Genomic DNA, 9,719 nt, shown 5'->3' on the forward strand with positions numbered 1-9,719 from the left:
TTTAAAGAATCCCATATACTCCACTCTCAAATTACTCAAGCTGATTAAAAAATTTGGCAGAGGAGCAGGGTATACAATTAACCCTCAAAAATCAATGACTTCTCTGTGTGTCAACAATGAGAAAAGTGTAGCTGAAATCAGGAAAGCAATTCCATTCATAATACCCCACAAAAAAATAATATACCTATATATACCTATATAAATATCAGAAGATGTTAACAAATTTTTACCAGATAGAATAACATTGTGGTAAATATCTTAATATTCACTTCTAATTGCAAAACCTACATGAATTTTAATTGATTATGATCGATTTTTTCCTCTTATATAAGAATTTTTCAGCTTCATCTACTTTTATTCCTCTTCTGCTCTCTCTATAAATATTACAGTGAAAAAATTCAAGAAGTGGTGCTGTGGCTCAACATAGGAGAGTTACAGCTTGAACAACAGAGCTCAGGGACAGTCTCCTAGGCCCTGAGTCCAAGCAACATGACAGAAAGGAAGAAAGAAAGAAAGAAAGAAAGAAAGAAAGAAAGAAAGTAAGAAAGAAAGAAAGAAAGAAAGAAAGAAAGAAAGAAAGAAAGAAAGAAAGAAAGAAAGAAAGAAAGAAAGAAAGAAAGAAAGAAAGAAAGAAAGAAAGAAAGAAAACTAAATTCAATTATCATCTAATATCATTGGAATACAATCATAATTTCCAGAACCTAGACATTTCTGGTTGAAATTCAGACATAATATTTTTATCTTCAAGATTTCTGACCTTTAAAAAAATTCTTAGACTTAAAAAAACAATACTTCACAAGAAATGTAGTGATTACCTTATTCATGTAAATGTAACCTCTCTTTATTTTACAATAAAATAAAAATATTTTCTTTGGTACAGCTACATTTGTTATACATACTTTTTCTTAGGCAAGTAATGATATTAACTCATACCTGTAGTTTTTATTACTTAGGAGAGTGACATCTGATATCTAGAGGATTGTGGTCTAATGCAGAATAGTCTTTGAGACTCCATTTCCAGTATAACCATAAAAATGAAAGAATTAAAGAATTACTTAAGCATGTAAAGTGCCAGTTGTTAGCAAGAAAGCCACACCAGAGGTCCAACCAAGTTCCAACCTGACTGCTACTGGGAGAATACTGAATCTTTTGATGTATATGGCCTATTGAACTTTTGTTACTTTCAACCAGAACATTATGTAGCTTTCAGCATAAATACATTTTATTATTAAGAAAAAAACATGTTGATATCCTCATAGTATTTTGTGACTCACAAGATTTCTAACCTGAGCCCTGGGAACAGGAGGATGTCTGGTTCTATTTCTGCATTTAGAGACTTTTCCTTCTATTTCTTGCCTGTCTCATGCCATTGGTCAAGGATTAAGTATACAGGGCTTTCTTTGTCATGATATCATGACATTAGCAAATTCTGGATGCAATAAATTTGTGCTTTTGTGGCTTTTAAAGTGATTTTACCATCTTTTAAGAATCACTGCCCTTCATTGGTTGATGTCTAGTTGTCTCAAAAATTGTTGTGTTTTTTTGTATAGCTTTTCTGATTTTTGCTGGTCTTTTTGTGTGCATGCTGTTTTTGTTTCAGAGTTCAGAGTGTACCTGATATTTCACTGCTGCCAATACAGCAAATCCTCTTCTGGTACAGAAATCTTTTTGCTTTGCTTTAGATTTTAACTCTACTATAACAAGCCTATTAAAAGTAGATGTCCTTGTATCTCTCTTGCCTGTGTACCAAAACATTCATTGAATATCTTTTCCAGTGTTTTGTTTCAGGTATTTTAGTGTCAAGTATTATTGTGCCCAATCAGATCTTCTTTCTGTCTTTCTCCATTTCTGCATCTTTCCATCTCTTTCTCCTTTTTTCCCTCCTTTAGTCTGACTTCAATTAGAGATGTCAGATATGCGTATTTCCATTATCTCTCATTCATACTATCCATTATTTATATATATTTCACTTTTTTGTTGTTGTTGTTTTTATTGGAGCTTTAACTCTTGGTCAGCTCCTCAGCTCAAGACTAGAGTTCTAACACTTGAGCCACTTCCAGCTATTTCTATTCATGTGGTGCTGAGGAATCAAACCCAGTGCCTCATATCTGCAAAGCATGTATTCTACAACTGAGTCAACTTTCCAGCCCCATATATTTCACTTTTTAAAACAACTGTTAATTTTAGATATTTGAATCTCAATAAAAATGTTTTAATTTTCTTACTTTGAAGGAAAACTGTTGTAAAACCAACCCCTAACAAATAATTGTATTAAATTCATATTTCATTTTTCAATTATATGTAGTGATTTTAATAAGGAAAAAATTCCACGATTCCTGATGAGGAATGAGAAAGCAGTTTTACTTCTACTTTATTTTATGCCTGATTTATGCTAGCTTCTTAACACTTCACTTGTATCATTTATTGGAGGCAGGTGTATGCTAGTGAGGACATAACTGACATAATCTGATGACTCAGTTCATAATAGATCATTTGCCTTGACTCTCTCCCAGAGATACCTTCTAATCTCAAATAAAAATATCCTTTTACAATAAATTCCTTCCCAAACTGCTCGTCTTAATTCTCACCATTTTAGATATTGATTATCTTTCCCCCTCTAATTCATGTTACAGATAATAGTTATGAGCAAATATATATAAGCATATATATAATAAAATGATGGAGACCTGAATAACACTTCCAAAACATACAATTTTCATACTATACTCAATACAATTATCTGTATGAATAAAGAGTGGATTAGTCAATAACTGTATGCTCTAATATCTAATTAGAGATTATCATTGCATATTTATTGCAAGTGCTGCAATTTCAATTTTAATCTAAACCTTATTTACATAAGTAATCATTTATGAGAAGTACATATATATATGCACATACATGTGGGTATATGTATATGTACATATATATGTGTTTATGTTGTACTTTCCTAAGCCTACCTTTTATCCTTGCCCAGTGCTTTTCATTAAACTTACTCCTTGTTGGTTTAATGATATCTTAATTAATGAGTTTGTTGTTCGATTGTTTCTAACATATTTAGAAGATGACTTCTTTGTTGCTTTGTATGTCCCTCCCCCATGGTATAACTCTTGCTTTCACTGTATTTGATGTTGATATAATTTGTGGAGGGGAAGGGAAAAAAAATCGTTTAACTAGGGATACAGTTGGACCCATTGCAACAATGAGATGTACAAGTCGTTATGTGGAAAAACGAACTTTACAACTTTGGTGGGGGGAGGTGGAGGCAAGGAGAGGAGATATGGGGGGGCAGCAGCAACAATGCTTGATAAGAATTATACTCATTGAAGATGGCGGGGGGGGGGAAGCTGGAATCTGAAAAAGCTCTCCTATAGAAAGCAGTTTTAGAGTTCCAGTGAACAGTCCTAAGCCAGAGAATCACACCAAGTGTGCCATCACAGGACAGAAAGTTAGGCCAGAGAGGGGAAACCTAGGCAAGGAGACACATCTGAGTGCTTGCCAGTAGCCGCTGCGGCGGCGGCAGCAGTGGCAGCGGTGACCACAGGGCACCATACCTGAGCCACAGAGAGTCTGGGACAAATGAGCCAGATGCAGCAGGTGAGCGGATTCTACTCAACACCAGCAAGAACCGACAAGGAGCAGACATCTTCATCCTGCAGTTCGCAGACCACAAACGACCCAGGAACCAAGACTCGGCGTGAGTAGAAGCCCGACACCCTCACTCCTTCTCAAGAAGCAGAGAAGGGAAGGCCACCCCTCCCCCCCAGTACCAGAGATGTCCATCTTGGATACTGACAAAGCTCGGTGGAGCTGCTAGCTCCAACTCAGACCTTGGAATAAACAAGTCATTTAGCAGGTGACAAGAACTTAACGGCGGTGTGACATGCCAGACTCAGCTCCACCCAGGGAAAAGTCACCCAGCTCAGGCACCAGCCATTGGAGTGGCTTTCTTCACTGAGTAATCAGAGCCAGAGGCTGCCTCTCCCTCTAGCAGCCTCAACAATCAATTGAAATTCAGTAAACAGAAACCCTGAGAATGGCTCCAGGCTGGGCACTGTGAGTTTTTCACAAAATAGGCCCAGGGAAAAGCTACTGTTTGTTGAAAGGCCTCAACTCTACCCAGAACCTAGCACCATCACTGCATCCCCCTCTTTTGTGATTCTCAAAGCAGATTAGCCTCCCATTAATCTAACCTGGGAGGAGGATCTCAAAATCCTGGGTAAAGCAGAGCATTTTTCTGCCTGTTCAAACAAACTGACTTAAGAAACCAATCAAGCCACAGTACCACAAGCAGACCAGAGACTCCAACAAGAGGCTGGTTATGGACACAAGGGAGATACAGGATTTTTCCCACTCCTCCCAAAAAAATCAAAGTAGTTTTTTTTTCTGTCTCTTCTTCTTCCTCTTCTTCTTCCTCTTCTTCTTCTTCTTCTTCTTCTTCTTCTTCTTCTTCTTCTTCTTCTTCTTCTTCTTCTTCTTCTTCTTCTTCTTCTTCTTCTTCTTCTTCTTTTGGTACCTTATATAAAAAAATTTTCTTTCTTTTCTAAAACTTTTTTTAATCTTTAATTTTTGCCTTTTTTGAAAAAAAATTGTTTTCCAGTAACTTTTTTCTTTCCTCTTATGATTTTTATTTTAGGGATATGTGAATGTGCGTTTTTCTTTCTTTTTTTGTCTTCTTTCTCTTTTTTTCTTTTTAATTACCTTTTTGTTTTTTCTTTAGCTTTACTGAACATCTGATCTTTTTTTCATCCTTTCTTATCCTTTGGACCGTTTCCTCTCTTTTGCTCTTCTTTATGTGACTTAACTCTTGTCCTGCACATTCTCAGATAAACCTGTAGTTAACTAGTAGACACTATCCCCCATTGTGTACACACTTAATCCACAAATTTATTACTCAATTCAAAACCACTGAGACTTAAATTCCTTAATATCAGTATTACCTCTTTAAACTTATATAATATTTTAAGTATTTTTATTTTTAAGTTTTTCACATCTCCTCTATGTCCCTCCCCTTCTCTCCATATATTCACGTTCTTCTCTAAATAGATTGTTTTCCGATCTCCATAATATTATTAATTTTTATTTTTATTTTTCTATATTTTTGGGGTCTCATTTCTTTTCCCTTTCCCTTTTTTCTTTTTTTCTCTCTCTCTACTTTCATCCTACCCAACCTATTTCCTGCATTGAGATTAGGACTTAGTTAACTCTACCTGTGCCTCCCCACACCAGTCTATACCTATTATTTACCCACCTCTCTCCCTAACCCTAATAATTTCTGGTTTTCCAAATTCTTCTTTGCCGTTCGAAGCCCATTAACATATAGTTGTTTGATGTTGAATAGATGTATCTGTAGAGTATTGACTGTACAAATTCAGACTTTGGTTGATGGTTGCCTTAAGATAGTGTTTGAGCACAAAACTGGTGCTATTTTCATCTCAAATGGGCAGAGTAAGCCAGAAAAACACAAGAAAAATGGCAAATCCGGGTATCTGAAATCCCAACCTTGATAATCAGGGGACACAACAGACAATGAATAATCCAGAGGAGAGTTCCCAAATAACTCTAGAAACACTGCTGGCAAAGATGATAAATGAAAAATTAGAAAACCTACAAAGGACTCTCTATGAGCATGATAGGAAGAGAGAGGAGGCAAACCAAAATACCATAAACAGGCGGGAGTTGGAATACTAATATCAGATAAAATAGACTTCAAATTAAAATTCATGAGAAGAAATAAAGAAGGTTGCTACCTACTAATTAAGGGATCTCTCCTTCTGGAGGATATTACAATTCCAAATATCTATTTGTAAAAAATGGAGCAACCAAATTTATCCAAGAAACACTAATTTCCCTCAAATCCCACATAGATCCAAGGACATTAATTGTGGGGAATTTTAACACACCACTCTCCACACTAGATAGATCAACTCGGCAAAAACTCAGCAGAGAACCCTCAGATGTAAACAGCTGCATAGATCTACTAGACTTAACAGACACCTACTGAACATTTCACCCAGCAGCATCAGAATACACGTTTTTCTCAGCAGCACATGGAACATTTTCTAAAATAGACCACATTTTAGACCACAAAGCAAACTTGTCTAAATTCAGAAACATTAAGGTTATACCTTGCATCCTCTCTGACCACAAGGGAATAAAATTAGAACTCAACACCAAAAGCCACCAAAGAAAGTCCGGTATCAAATGGAGGCTGAACAACACACTACTGAATCATGAGTGGGTTATGGAAGAGATTAGAAAGGAAATTCAAATGTTCATGCTATTCAACAAAAATGAACACACAAATTACCAGCTCCTCTGGGACACAGCAAAGGCGGTACTCAGAGTCAAGTTTATAGCACTGATCTCCTACATCAACAAATTGGAGAGATCGGAAACCAACAATTTAATGACACATCTAAACCTCCTTGAATAAGAGCAGCAAGATAAACACTAATCCAGTAGACTGAAAGAAATAATTAAAATTAAATCACAATTAAATGAATTAGAATCCAAAAAACGATAGAAATAATCAAGAAAATACAGTGTTGGTTCTTCGAAAAAATTAACAATATTGACAGGCCCTTAGCAAATCTTATCAGAAAAAGAAGAGAACACACCCAAATTAATAAACTCTGAGATGAGAATGCAAACATCACCACGGAAACAACCAAGATTCAGAACATTATAAGGGAATACGTCTCAAAACTTTATGCAAATAAGTTTGAGAACTTGACAGAAATCTACCTTTTCCTAGCAAATATTGACATGTCAAAACTAAACCAAGATGAGTTAAACCATCTTAACAGTCCCATATCAAGCATTGACATAGAAACAGCAATAAGAGACCTCCTAGCTAAGATAAGTCCAGGACCAGATGGTTTTACAGTGGAATTCTACAAGGCCTTCAAAGCAGAGCTCACATCAATACTCCTCCAACTTTTCAATGAAATTGAAAGAGAAAGTTCACTACCGAACATATTCTATGAAGCCATGATAACCTTCATCCCAAAACCAGGCAGGGACTCATCAAGGAAAGAGAACTATAAACCCATTTCTTTGAAGAACATTGATGCAAAACTTCTCAACAAAATTTTGGCCAATCGACTTCAACAATTCATCCAAAAAATCATACACCACGATCAAACAGGATTCATTTCAGGGATGCAAATCTGGTTCAATATACACATATCAATTAATATTATTCATCACATCAACAGGAGCAAGAATAAGAACCACATGGTTATCTCAATAGATGCAGAAAAAGCATTTGACATGATCCAACACCCCTTTATGATGAAGGTATTGGAAAAATTAGGAATCCATGGAACATTCCTCAATACAATAAAAGCTGTATATGACAAACCTACAGCCAGCATTATAGTTAATGGTAAAAAAAACTAAAGCCATTTCCTCTTAACTCAGGAACAAGACAAGGATGTCCACTCTCTCCACTTTTCTTCAATCGAGTATTAGAATGCCTAGCTACAGCAATAAGACAAGATCTAGACATATAAAGGGGTTCCAAATAGGTAAAGAAGAAATAAAACTCTCCCTCTTTGCAGACGACATGATCTTGTGTTTAAAGAATCCCATAGATTCCACTCCCAAATTACTCAAGCCGATTCAAAACTTTGGCAAAGTAGCAGGATATAAAATTAACCCCCCAAAATCAATGGCTTTTCTGTATGCCAACAATGAGAAAAGTGTGGCTGAATTTAGGAAAGCAACTCCATTTGTAATAGCCCCACAAAAATAAAATACGGAGGAATTAACTTAACCAAAGTAGTGAAGGACCTCTATAATGAAAACTTTAAAATCTTGAAAAAGGAAATCAACACAGAACTTAAAAAATGGCAAATCCTCCCATGCTCCTGTATTGGAAAGATTAACATCGTGAAAATGGCAATACTTCCCAAGGCTGTCTACAAATTCAACGTGATACCTATCAAAATTCCAAGCTCATTCTTCAAGGAAGTAGAAGAAGCAATCCAAAAATTCATATGGAACAATAAAAGACCCCGAATAGCAAAAACGCTCCTCAACGGAAAGAACACTGCTGGAGGAATATCAATACCAATTTTCAAACTCTACTATAAAGCCATAGTAATCAAAACAGCTTGGTATTGGTATTGGCATAGAATTCAAAACCCAGAAATGAACCTACAGACCTATAGCCATCTAATCTTCGATAAGGGAGCTAAAACAATAGAATGGAACAAAGACAGCCTCTTCAGTAAATGGTGCTGGCAAAATTGGTTAACTACTTGTAGAAAACTATAGCTAGATCCTTATATATCACCCTGCACCAGAATCAACTCCAAATGGATCAAAGACCTCGAAGTCAAAGCAGACACTCTGAAAACATTACAGGATGGAGTACTAGAAACCCTAGGTCTCCTTGGCTCAGGCCGAAATTTTCTGAATAGAGACCCGGAAACCCAACAAATCAAAGAAAGGGTGGACAAATGGGATTGCATGAAGTTGCAGAGCTTCTACATGGCAATGGACATAGCTAGCAAGATCAATAGAAAGCCCAAGGATTGGGAGATGATCTCCACTAGCCATACAACGGACAAGGGTCTCATATCTAAAATATAATTGGAGCTCAAAAAATTAAATCCCCCAACAACAAATCCTCAAAGAAACAACTGCCCAATAAATAAGTGGGTGAAAGACTTAAAGAGAAAGACTTCAAGAGAAACATAGACACATGAAGAAATGCTCAACATCCCTAGCCATAAATGAAATGCAAATCAAAACAACATTGAGATACCACCTCAATCCAGTTAGAATGGCAAAAATCAAGTACTCTAACAACAACGGATGCTGGAGGGTAGTGGACAGAAGGGAACCTTACTTTATAGTTGGTGGGAATGTAAACTTGTTCAACCAATTTGGAAAGCAGTATGCAGGTTCCTCAAAATACTTCACATATCGTTCCCGTATGACCCAGCAATCCCACTTTTGGGCATTTACCCAAATGTTTACAAACAAGACCACACTAAAACTACCAGCACAACTATGTTTATTGCAGCATTATTTAGCATAATTAAGATATGTAACCAAACCAGATGCCCCTCAGTAGATGAATGGATGAAGAAAATGTGGTATATATACACAATGGAATTCCATGCCTCCATCAGGAAGAATGACATTGCCCCATTTGTTAGGAAATGGAAAAACTTGGAAAAAATTATATTAAGTGAAGTAAGCCAGGCTCAAAGAAACTTCGTCCAATGGTTTCCTTTATTTGCAATATCTAGTATATGTATGAGTCAAGCTGAAAAGGTCAGATAATGTGATGTTAGGAAAATGTACCCTCAGTTATGTATTTTAATGTTTTTTTCTTTCATTCATGTGTTTCTAACGCATTTATAAGATTATTTCTTTGTTGCTTTTTATGTCCCTCCCCCACAGTGTAACCCCCGCTTTCACTATATTTGATGTCAGTATAACTTGTGGAGGAGATGGGGAAAAACAAGTCGTTTAAGGATACAGGTAAACCTGTTGCAACAATGAGAAGTACAAGTTGTCATGTCGAAAAGGTGTTTTACAATGTCGGTGCAGGGGGGGAAGGTTTGGATGGGGGGGAGAGGGGAAGCTGGGAAGGGATGTGAAGGGTAAACAAAGGAGTAAGCTGCAATGCTTGGTAAGAAATGTATGCATTATTCTGCCCATGTAATTTTAACCCCTCTGTACAGTATGTTCATAAATAA

Source organism: Dipodomys merriami, unplaced genomic scaffold (genome assembly GCF_024711535.1).
Source record: "Dipodomys merriami isolate MVZ:Mamm:240054 unplaced genomic scaffold, mDipMer1.0.p SCAF_149, whole genome shotgun sequence".
Lineage (NCBI taxonomy): Eukaryota > Metazoa > Chordata > Mammalia > Rodentia > Heteromyidae > Dipodomys > Dipodomys merriami.